Below are 12,453 nucleotides of genomic sequence, written 5' to 3' on the forward strand. Positions count from 1 at the left end.
TGGTTTCTGTTGCTGCTGTTTCTTGCAAAGATACTTGGTGTGAGAGAGTCAATTTGTGACAGTTTAATTACATACTCAATATAGTAATAGACAAGTGGACTCCCCCCCCAGAGGAATTAACACCCTTTCAATGATGTAGAATCAGTTATTCATCATGTCAAGAAGAAAAGAAATGGTGGTGCACTGAAGCAATTCTGCCATCTGCAAACAATAAATACCCTTCACCTAATCTTGACTAATTATTTTAAAGCACTGTGATTTATTCCTCTCCATATACACGCTGCCTTGAGCTTCCTGTCATTCAACTCATATGCTAATGCTGGTGCTGGTAATAAAGTAGGACACACTGTATAAGCAGGATGATAAACGCGCCCAAGCTAATATTTTTATCACACTGTACACGCCAGACATAGCTGAGATTACATCTTTTCTGTGTGGAATACAGATTTTCACTCATACCAGAGTAGATGCTGTGGTTTTCAAAGTAAAAACGCTGATTACCAAATGTTCATCAGTGGACCATGTGGACCGCTCAGTAATATACATCACATAAAGGAGAGGCAAGTGGCCTTTACATGAATGTGCACTGAGATCTTTTAAGGAATGAAACAGGGGAGAGATCTGTTTTTTAAAATGAATAGATAAACAGAAAGGGTATCTCCACCCCATGTATGTATAATATGAGAGCTGTGCTTGCAGCTTGGTGCATTGGATTTTGGGGGATTACCCTGTCATGTTGTTCTGCAGACTTGCTAAAGCCTAGTGAAGATGGATGGCGGAGCGACTGCGATCGGTTGCAGTATCATGTAAGTCATGCTGGCTTTTCAGTGGAAGTCAAATCAAAGCTGGGTTATTCAAGGACTTTGCCCGTGCCTCTGTCACATCCTGTTTAGATTATTGTCGTGCACTTTCTCCTTTCATAACTCAGTCATTTTTAAAGCGTCTCCAGTTTTGATTGAAATCCCGCCGGCAAGCTCCGAGCAAAGTCTCCTCATGAAGACTCATGTTTGACCTGTTTAAGCTTCTTAACACTCAGCTCAGCTCAAATTGATTTAAAAATCCTATTTATTACGTATCACTCCCTCCAGAGCAGAACTCCAACAGAGTTCCTCTGATCATTTATAGATTCACCGCCTGTTACACCTATGGAGGCAGCAAAGTAAAATTCATACTTTATCAAGGCAAATACACATGTATTTGATTTTCTTTTACATCACTGGGCAGTAGTACACGCAGATTGGTAATTATCTGTGTACTTGCTCATTTGCCACACGGCATATATATATATATATACTTTAATTCCCTGCTGAGACCAAGAAACACTGACCAACACCTTGTCCAGTAATACATTACGAAATATTTTTCCGACCAAAGTTTCTTTCCATTTACTAAATAGGCTGTTTCAAATGGCTGCTGAATAAAATAGATAATTTTTTTCTTTCTTTAAAGAAAAGAGGAATTTAAAGAATATATGGGTAAGGCACAAAGATCAGCTATTAAGCACATATAAAAACAATTGTTGAAACACAAGTGATGAAGTTATGTCTCATTTATTTGTCCAACAGATTATAAATCATACTGAAAACTCAATGAAGATGAAGATAATCTCAAGAGAAAGGTTTTTGTAAATAAATACACATTGTTGACAGTTTGTCCTTGTCCTGCTTTTAATCCACTGAAATAGAGGGGGTGTCTACTTGTTATCCTAATTAGAGTTATAAGCTGAGTATAATTATATATAAATAATGATTAATTAGACATTATACGAATTTGTTGTTATCATGTCAGGTCAAACACAGACACATCTCCCACTGTGCACTGCTGATTACTCAGAGCTGTCAGATAAAACCAGTGTCATGGTGGAAACTCATCTAAACTTTGCTTTTGTCCACTGAGCTGCTCCAAAGAAATACGTCTTCTCATTAAAACAAATCCTCCTCTCATACTGATGAGCTCACCGCCTCTGTGCACTTCACATTATCTGGTTTGTGTTTCTGATGATGAGATAACCTGCTGAGATAAAAAAAACAAAGAAGGCCCTGAACATGAATTGAATTATCAAAATCAAACAGAAAATGTGCAAAAACATCACAGAGCTGTATCCTAAGATGTGGTATCAGGGCACCTACTGTAGCTGAAGCTCGCGGCTGAGCCATAAATACCTGAGCTTTACAGGAAGCCTTATAGGGGAATGAAACATACAAGCTTTATTGTAGAGTTTTATAACAATCAGTGATCTCGCTTTTATTTCCCGACCTTTCTGGGGGGCTTCAGACCACTTACTGCAGCTGTAACGACGGGTAACATAACACAAAGCGATGTCAGACAATTTTATCTGGAGAATTTTTTACGTGCATTTTGCTTTTATTGTTGTGTTGTTGTGGCTGCACATAAAACCTCTCTGGGGAACCACTTCACAGCACAAGCAGGCGTGTCACATGCTGCCCGTTGTTTTGGTTGCGTTCTATTAAATCATAGTTAATCCACTGCTCAGCGTGCCCCCAGGTTTTTTCCCGCCCCCTGTGTATGGCTGAATGCAAAGTTGTCATATTAAAGCAAAGAGTGCCGCAGTCCAATCTGCCGTGCATACGAGAGAGAGAGAGAGGAACTCGTTATCACACTGTTTGGCTTGCTCCCTCTTGATCCCTGACCAAGAGCACACAATGGCGGAGATCCGCAGAGCGCCGCTTGGTTCTGAAGACGTTGTTTACAGCTGGATGTCTCACCCTTAATTAACCAGTGCCAACCCTCGTTTACGCTATCTGCCCGAGGAGAATGAAGCCGCGCACGCCTCACAGCACTTCCGCTGGGCGCTGTTCACTTCGCCCAGCGCACTTTGGCCCTCGCGTCCCCTTCGATGTGAAACGCGAGGCCGCGCACGTGGCTGCCCTGTGCCACATCCGATTTCACAGGTTCAAGCCCTGAGTAATGAGGCTAGGACAGAGGCCATGACTAAATACACAAGAAGAGAGGCAACCTTCGAAAAAATTATTATTTCAATTAATAATCTGTCAAAGAAAAAAGCTGGCTCGGCTTCACAGCTGATAAATGTTTTAGGAATTATGCAGGAACCCAGATGTGGTTTAGCTCAATGTGATTTAATGGCTGTAAAAGACCGTCAGTTTGTTATGAAATGTGGTGATGCAGACACTTACACAATGAAAGAGTTTCTATTTACATTTTAGCATCAGTTACCTGTTTGACAGTTGTTCCCAGTGACTTTTAAATAGTAGAATCAGTGGCCTTCTCTTGATGACTTGATTACTATAAATGTGTGTGATTGTAACTGTGTGCTCCCTGTTACTGTGTATGCCACTATAAATTATATATACCGTATATTACACATTATATCTGTACAGGAGAATAGTGCCTGTCTAATCCCACACATACTCCCTTCTCTCTCCAAGAAGTACCAAGTTCAGGTTATAGGAAAAAGGGCACCAACTTCAACTCTCACCCACTTCAACTCTTTTGCGTATTTCACCAGTGGCCAAATGCAAGGACACTATTTGATTTAGGAATGCCTACTTTAGGCTTAACTATCCAATCCGATGTGAACACCTACATGTAACATAGAGAGTGACAGCATTCAAGCCAGTCATGGATGTGCAGTTAGAATGGTTGACGCAAGTAGAGGGAGATATATGAGGATGCTGTGGAAGACATCTCCAGACTTGGGGGTGACAATTGCTCATATTGCTCTGTTAGCGTTGCGATATTGTTCCACCTTCTGGTCTCCCTGATGCATCAAGTCTACAACTAAATCTTTTGCATAAGACATCAGCTGCTTCCTGAGTTCTCCTTTCACCAGCTTCCAGAAAACTTCCATCACAACGTGGAACACAGGATATGCCTGTATTTAGGCCACTGGACTCCCTCAGGCTTACAACTTGTGTGCATAATTCTTTCGGTATAACGAGCATTTGCTATGTATAAAACAAGGTTAAGATCAAAACTTTGGTCGAATTTCCTCGCTTGAATTTTGAGAAGACAACTGACCTCAGGAACCTGTGAATCGTTCAAGGTCCAGGGATGTTCACTTCTATCACACAATGTACACAGTTCCTTATTTAAGGCCAATGTATGCTTCTCCGTTTTGACGGACACGGACAGATAGGACCGCCCTCTCCAACGTGGAACCCCCTCTCCGGGCCTCTCCGCGACTCCTCGCAGAGCTTTTCATGCAGCTCTCATTTTTCTAACTACATGTCGAAATGGCGGAGAGCCCACGGATAGCCCTTGGCTGTGATTGGTCCGCTAACGCCAGCATTTCGGGACCTCAAACTTCCTGTTCCATTCTCTAAATCACATTAAACCAAAATCACAACTACGACTCTATGATTAATGTGACAAGTGTGTTAAGCCAGCGGCGTTGTCCGGCTGACGGTGGCTGGTTAGAGCACTTACAGCATGTGTGTACGGTCACATACGGTTATAACGAACTTTCATAACGGGGCTAGCGGGCTAGCCACCATGCTAACTGCGGTGGGAACAGTGCAAAAACCCGCTGACTTTAATCCCAAGGCTGTCATGACACTGTTTCTCAAACACCGTCAGGTTAGAAGCAAACACTTGGTAGTAGTTAGTATCGGCTGTCCGTGCTGACTGTGTGTGGAAGTTGGAGGGAGCTAGCTGCCTCCGTGTAGCTTCAAGCTGTTGCAGCTGTTGAATTAGCAACGCAGTTTGGAAACAAGACCGGGGAACCGCTGCGCTAAGACACGATAACATGAACGCTAAAGTGACACACGCTGGGTGTCACTTTATTTCAGCAAAAACTGTCTCGTCGCATTGTCGTATCTTTGAAGCGACAGTGTCTTGTCGAAGTTGGTGTTTGAAGAGAGGAGACGCGGACCCAGAACTTGCAGCATAACAGAATTTATTACACAGAAGTTTCACAGGTCAGACGGGCTCCATGGTATGCCCGGAGAATTCACAAAGGCCAGATAGTGAAAATCTGGCTCCCCTCCGCCAGGCAAGCCCTTTTATAGAGGAGTTGTTTACCACAGACCTATAGGTAAAATGACGTACCACATAGGGTCTATGTCTAAATTTGCACATGTTTTTAGTTACTTTAAGTTTGAAGTCAACCCCCACATCTTTGCTCCTCCCTTAGCAGGCAAGATAACATATGATAGGTCAAAGATCATTCCCCAGAGGGGGACGAATACCTCAAACTCAAAACTTAGGAGGAAGCATGTCAGCATAGTATATACACATATTAGAAAGCTCCGTTAGCTGAATTTACAACAGTAACATGCCATCATTTTATATAACCATGTTCAAGCTGAATATACAACATATTTCCCCCCTACGAGGCTTAACAAAGTCTCGTAACCATACAGGTGTATGACTTCAATAATACAGCAACTGTGTGTAGGAGCGAGAGTGAAAAACCTGTCAGGCAGACATCTTTCCTGAAATATCCATCAAACAATTTAGACAGGAAAATTCTCTCACAGCTCCTCTGCCAAGGCAACTATACATAGTACTCCTACACCACTGAAATTAGGAAATTCTAGCAAATTGTGTAAGGTAATTACTGTAAGCAAATACATATGGAACTCTCAGCAAATAAAAACAAAACAATGTCCAAAGTCAGCCTGGTCTTCCCATTGGAGCTTCCAATGGACCTTTCCCTGCCTAGCACCACTATCCTTAAAGATCACGGAAAAGAAAACATCTGAGGTCCCAGTATATTTGCTCAATAACAGAAAACATCATTTTCCAAGTAATTAACACACAGAGAATATAATTCACTTTTAATATTGCACCTTCAAAATATAAGAGAAAACCCAAAGATAGAACACTGGAGTCTCTCAGCAGCATTGACTCCCAGTTGTAGTATTGATGACATGTTGAATCTGGATATTGTATCGTTGTTCAGAGTCCTTCAGTCCATTGGTATGGTTCATGTTTGAAGTGTCTGAATCCATTCAACACATCGGTTTCCCTGAACATTCACCACTCTCATAGTGATCTTCCCCCAATATGTTCTAGAATGAAAGAGAAGAAAAGAAAACCAGTATCTTTGCATACAAAACAGATACAAATTAAAAACATCAATCTGATTAACACTCTTTAAGTAAGTGAGAAATTATAAGTCACATTTTTCATTTCCCCCCTGGAAACACCTCACTAATGTAATGAGAAGCTTTGAAATAACTAAGCAATAATCGAAGTAGCCCCCCTTTCTCCTGAACTGCCAGTCAGGGTACCTTTCTCTGTTAGGTCAACAACAGAGAATAATTTACTATCATTCAGAACTTACTAACGGAATTTAAGTATTTGGAAAAGACGAAGCACACTGTTGTACTGCAACGTTGACAACTTAGAATCTTGAAAGAATCACAAATCATGTCGTCCTCCTTTCTTTCTTTCACTGATGTTTCTTCAATATTCTCCTCCTCCATATTCTATCCAGCTGTTGCATTCACAGGCAAACTGTCCACAATTATAACATTCTTCTGAATGCTGTTCAAAATTTGGATCGAACCTTCCTCTCCAGTTCTGCGCTTGATCAAATGCTGTCTCTTGGTAGGAGATGACTGGAACCACTGATGATGGCTGGAACGATTGGAGCTGAACCTGGTTCAGCTGTGATTGTTGTAATGATTGATCTACTGGAGCCTGATTCTGTATAACCAGAGCTTGCTTCTTAATTTTCTTATTATCCACCAGTTGTATTTGATGGAGTTTTCTAACAACCTCTTGGTCTTGTTGTCTCTGATCATGCTCCTTTGTCCTGTAGAGCACCACATGATGGGCTATATGATCTGTATAAACACCTTTTTCCATGCTTCCCAGACCAACAACCTCTGCAAGTTTGCTCCCCACTGTTAGGGGCAACCCCTTCTGTATTTTGGCTCTCAAAATTGACTGCTCCATTTGATTCAAATCAGGGTAATTTCCTGTAACATTTCTCCAAACTTGATGAGCTCTTGACACATAGGCTCTCGGGTTTTCTTCCTGTCCCAGTGGTTCAATAAGAATGTTGTCAGGATGTAAATTTGTCGGAAAGGTCTCTTTCAGCGCTCTACACACTCGACCTCTATTTGCACAAAACAAATCTGAATCATTCACAGCAGTTCCCACATATTGAGTAAGTCCTGCTTTCTGTAGAATATCTCCCATAGCATGAACTCCAAGGAGATTAGCCAATAGTCTCTTAATATCTCCCATAGCAAGTTGCTCTCCCACCATGATTTCTTCCAACTTCGAAATCCAAGAATGGGCTCCATCTTGAAGAGTCGGTAACTTCTCAATTATGCTTGACATATCTGTAGTCTGCCAAGACTTATACTCCAAATTCTGCCCTCGGATGACCACTGGAAGCATCTTCTTGGGTGCAGACTGTTTTCTTGAGCGCAAAGTATTTTCCATGCACAATAATTGGAATTTTTTGTGCAGCATTTTCCTCTGTCTTTGCAACACTTCTACCTGGTTTTCCAGTGTTATATGTCCTTCTGTCTGTCTTGTTTTTTCTATGTCCTCCTCTCTCTTATCGTTTGCAGCTTTAATCAGATTCTGTCCCTCATTTTCAAACAACTGGAGAATGTCAAGCTCCAATTCTCTCTTTGCTTTGCGGGCCTGTCCCTTCTTACCTCTCTTTTGCTCTGCCTTGTACGTTGACACAAGTACTCACATTATTCTAATTACATCTGGGTTCATAGTCCCCTCTAACGGCCATGGTCTGTCAATTTGAGACCAGCGTTTATGCCATTTCTCCGATATTCTTGCAATGCCTTCAACTAAAGGATTATTCTTCTGTACTACATCAACAGGAGTAATTACTTTTGGACTTTTAGTGTCCTTCTTCCCCATAGTAGCAGCTACCTTTTGTTCCCTTATTGTTAATTGAAAAAATGTAACTGCTAAAATTTAAAGCTACTTAAAGCTTTTTAGATTACTCCTCCCCCCTTTTAGGAATTGATTAATCAAAAAATCAATCAAACACTCAACAGATTAATCAATTCATAAATCACATAGTAAAATCACCTATTTACCAGAGCAAATACAAATGAAATTGACTTCCCAACTCCAAAGGAATCAAAAGCTCATCAATGTAATATCACAACTCAAAATCTGCTTATAATGTTTGACAAAAAGATCACGCACTCCCACAAGTGACTGACTGTCACCCAACGTGCTCTTAATTGCAGCAAACAATTACCCAATGTTCATCTCAAATCATCAAAAAGTCACAATAGTGAATCTCCAACACAGTTGAGATCAGAATAAACCATGCACAAACAATACAACTCACATTTGCAACTCTCAACAGAATTTAAAACAAATAATCCTATTTCATTAATTAATTAAATGCATTAACTGGTCAGTCCGTTGCCAATCCTCATATCTTGTTTTAACTGACTACAGCATATAGTTTTTCATGTGCATGTAAGCAGATGAATCTGCTCTATCAATCTCCTATAATAGCTCACAAATGAAAGCAGGTTGAAATGGTTATCAGCAATAATAACTATAGATGAGAACACATACAAATATGTAAAATGCAGATTTTTGCTAAAGAGTTTGTGGATAAAACTGTACCGGCCTTGATCAGACTGAAGACAGAAGCTGTACATGCAGATGTCAGCAAGCCTCAGTCCGTGCGATTCAGTGGTCAGCTGCCTTCTCCTCTTCTCACCTCAATACTCAACCACCGTAAATGGATCAGAGAAAAGAAACAGTCAAATGATTTAGTATCATACGAACCCCCTTACAATTGTATACAATGCATCATTAATGTATGATTTAGTTTATTTCATTCTATTACTATCTTTAAAGTTCTCAATAGTGTAATTTTTATTCATAGCTGTATTAACAACTTGACAGTTCTTTCGTAAAGCAGTTCAACAGATTAATACTCCGTCTTTGCACCGCACATGTGTCATTCCCAGTGAGGAGAAACAGCTCACAGGGGGGGTTTAAGTTACAGAAATCATACCTTGAAAGTACCCCCCATTTCCTTAGGCTAAAGCTTTTAGAGGGTTCATGTTCCCCTCGCACCCCCTTCTCTGAACAGATGCTTTCTCTTAGGGGAGCCAAGAAGAGGTCTGAAGAAAAACTTGATTTCATTTTTGTTCCCTTTTCAGTGGTTGATGTTTAATTTGAGGAAAAATCATATACCTCCTAATTTAAACCCTGACTTGTGCAATAGTCAAAGTTCCTTTGATACTTAAACAGAATTTAAAGTTGCCTAATCACTTTAAACAGCTCTCTCTCCTCTGTTTTGAGAGTCTATTTAGATCTCTGTTGCAAAGTGCATAAATGTAGTTCTCATTATTTGTCAAAGTGACGCCATTTGTTATCAGATTTCCCATTTGTAACCGTAACATATATATATTTAGTCAATCATAGAACCATTTGTTATTAGCTTTAGATCACAAAAACCATCGCCTGCTGCATTTTTCAAACACAGCTAGAACAGAGCAATGTCCACATATATCACACACCTCAACACTGAGGTCAAGCTCCCCAGCACTAGAAAACACTGCAAACCAGAAATGAAAGGTGTGTTTATATTAATTTAAGTCCTCCTAATGAGGCTCATTATTTTATTACGTCTGCTTATAAGGGCAGCTCATGGTGTTATTAAACCACTAGTTCAAAAGTCACCTTAATAGGAGCTCATTGTGTAATTACAAGATTCATGTTCATATGTTTATTCAGTCATTGATTTAATCCCGTCCGGGAGACAACAAAATACACACACAAATCCAAAAAACACTGCATATTCGCTTCACAAACTTTTTTTTTCCTTTCTCACACAGCTCAAACACTGTAATGATCCCATTCTTCATACACACACACACACACACAGAGACAGACCACTGTTTGAGATGGGGCCATTCCTGTTATACACACACATCTGGGAGGTAGCTCCCTGCAAACAGACGCACACACATTCTCATCCAACAGCTCAAGAGCTCATTCAAACCACGAGCATGCTTTTTGCCACTATTTCCTTATTTCCATTATCTTAATTTTTGCTACCTTTTGAGATGTAAATAATCCAATGAGAGGCTGCATCAGACACTGTTCGTCAACAAATGTCAGAGTGGGAACAGTCAATTGAATTTTTATTTTTACAATCTCCAGTTATTAAAAACTGACCTCTGGTGAGGTTTTTACGGCCCATACTAACGCTCCTTCACTGAGGGCTTTCACTATTCAAATTCAGCGGCTCATTGATCAATTCCTTTACCTTATTTTTCTCTCATTACTCTTTCTCTTATCACTTTACATTTATTTATTTATTCAAATTGACCTGGACCCAGGTTGTCCCAATTTTCTCTATAACTCAATTCCTGTCTATGCCTTAGCTTTAGATCGTAACACAATGGAATTACCATGACTTACTGTTAAGAAATTGAGGTACCATTTTTCTTAATCCTGCACAGATTTACCACCTCATCTTTACAATTTAAGCTATTCTAAACTATGTCCTATCTTTACCTTATTTCATTCCTTATTTCATTATTTATTTAGAACTATCTTTACCTTATTTCATTCGTTATTTAATGTTACCTTTTCCCCCCCTTTATTTGCGACGTGCACTTCGCAAATAAAGTCAAATTTAGCACGGAGCCTCTCCCTACACATCAACACAACCAGACACATCCCCAAAAACAGGTTCTTTAACGGTGTGACCCCTTAGCAGACACAGAACAGCCTAGTGAGAAATGCTCACCCTGGTTGAAATCGTCTGAAGATGCAGCAGGACACAAATCGTCTCTGTCGTGACGCCAATTGTCGTATCTTTGAAGCGACAGTGTCTTGTCGAAGTTGGTGTTTGAAGAGAGGAGACGCGGACCCAGAACTTGCAGCATAACAGAATTTATTACACAGAAGTTTCACAGGTCAGACGGGCTCCATGGTATGCCCGGAGAATTCACAAAGGCCAGATAGTGAAAATCTGGCTCCCCTCCGCCAGGCAAGCCCTTTTATAGAGGAGTTGTTTACCACAGACCTATAGGTAAAATGACGTACCACATAGGGTCTATGTCTAAATTTGCACATGTTTTTAGTTACTTTAAGTTTGAAGTCAACCCCCACATCTTTGCTCCTCCCTTAGCAGGCAAGATAACATATGATAGGTCAAAGATCATTCCCCAGAGGGGGACGAATACCTCAAACTCAAAACTTAGGAGGAAGCATGTCAGCATAGTATATACACATATTAGAAAGCTCCGTTAGCTGAATTTACAACAGTAACATGCCATCATTTTATATAACCATGTTCAAGCTGAATATACAACAGCATCAACAGCCTTTTTCTGTTAGTTGCCATCGTTCACTGTGTGTGAGGAGCCGGGAGGACGTAAATAAACCAGCGTGGACTTCTTCTATATACCTCATGAGGTAGGCTTCTCTAAGCTCGACTTCCGTTTCGCCATCTACTGTTCTGGCGGTGAATTGTTTTCACAACAAAAAGGCTCGTAGAACTATAAATCAAAAAGGGTCCGTCCGATCCGTCCGTCCGTCAGTCCGCAACGGACTCGGAGAAGCATACTGAGGCCTTTATTTAGTTGGATGCACACTTGAGTCATTCCTTGTTTACGGTCAGCACTGAGTGACACCTTATGTCATTGACTATATCTTAAACATTGTTCCTTGTTCAAGTACATTGTGTTCTTCCAAAAATTTTAAAAATGTGTCATGTTGTCACAGTTTTAGTTGGTTTTGTTAATAGTGTTAGTTTTTAAAAAGACTACTAACAGGATAAGGCTACTTAGGGGCCAGTGAGATTTCAGCTGGGGCGAGTGCCCCTCGAGACCCACCCCTGGAGCTGCCCCTGGTCCGTCAGTTGGATCCAACACAGAGAAACAACACTGGGGAAAGACTTAATGAACACCAGCCTTTAATCACTTAAAACATTGCTAATGTTTGCATGCAGTGCATCTCACTAACTAGCAGGGCTTCACTATTTATCATCTTATTGCCGGTGTTGCCTCTTGGAGCGGTGCCAGAACTTCACCACGCTATTAATTGGACCCACCATATGGTCCACACCTCATTAATGCCATTTTGACTAACACACCATGGGGAGTTATGGAGAGGCCTGCTGATATGTGGACTCAGTTGAAACCTACTAAAGAGGCCGACAGAGAGTGAGAGAGTCCCCGAGCAGATTTGCTGCTGTGTAGAGTGGGAAGCTAGGTGTGCTGTAGTAGCAGTGCAATGATATCCTGAGAGCTCGCCTAATATTCCACCACTTACTGAAAGAGTGTCAGATACGTGCAGGGGAACTCTTCACTGAGGGAAACGGTGCTTTCCTCTGTGGAGCCGGATGTTTATAAGTAGAGGCTGCAAAGTCCTGCTGACACTAATTCTACCATAAAACCTACTCATTAAGAGGCAGATAGGAAGGTGTAATAAAAATGACAGAGACATCATCATACTTATTAAATTCACTACAGCATATACCTATATGAATGTATATGTTTATAT

The sequence above is a fragment of the Pleuronectes platessa genome, chromosome 15 (assembly GCF_947347685.1).
Source record: "Pleuronectes platessa chromosome 15, fPlePla1.1, whole genome shotgun sequence".
NCBI lineage: Eukaryota > Metazoa > Chordata > Actinopteri > Pleuronectiformes > Pleuronectidae > Pleuronectes > Pleuronectes platessa.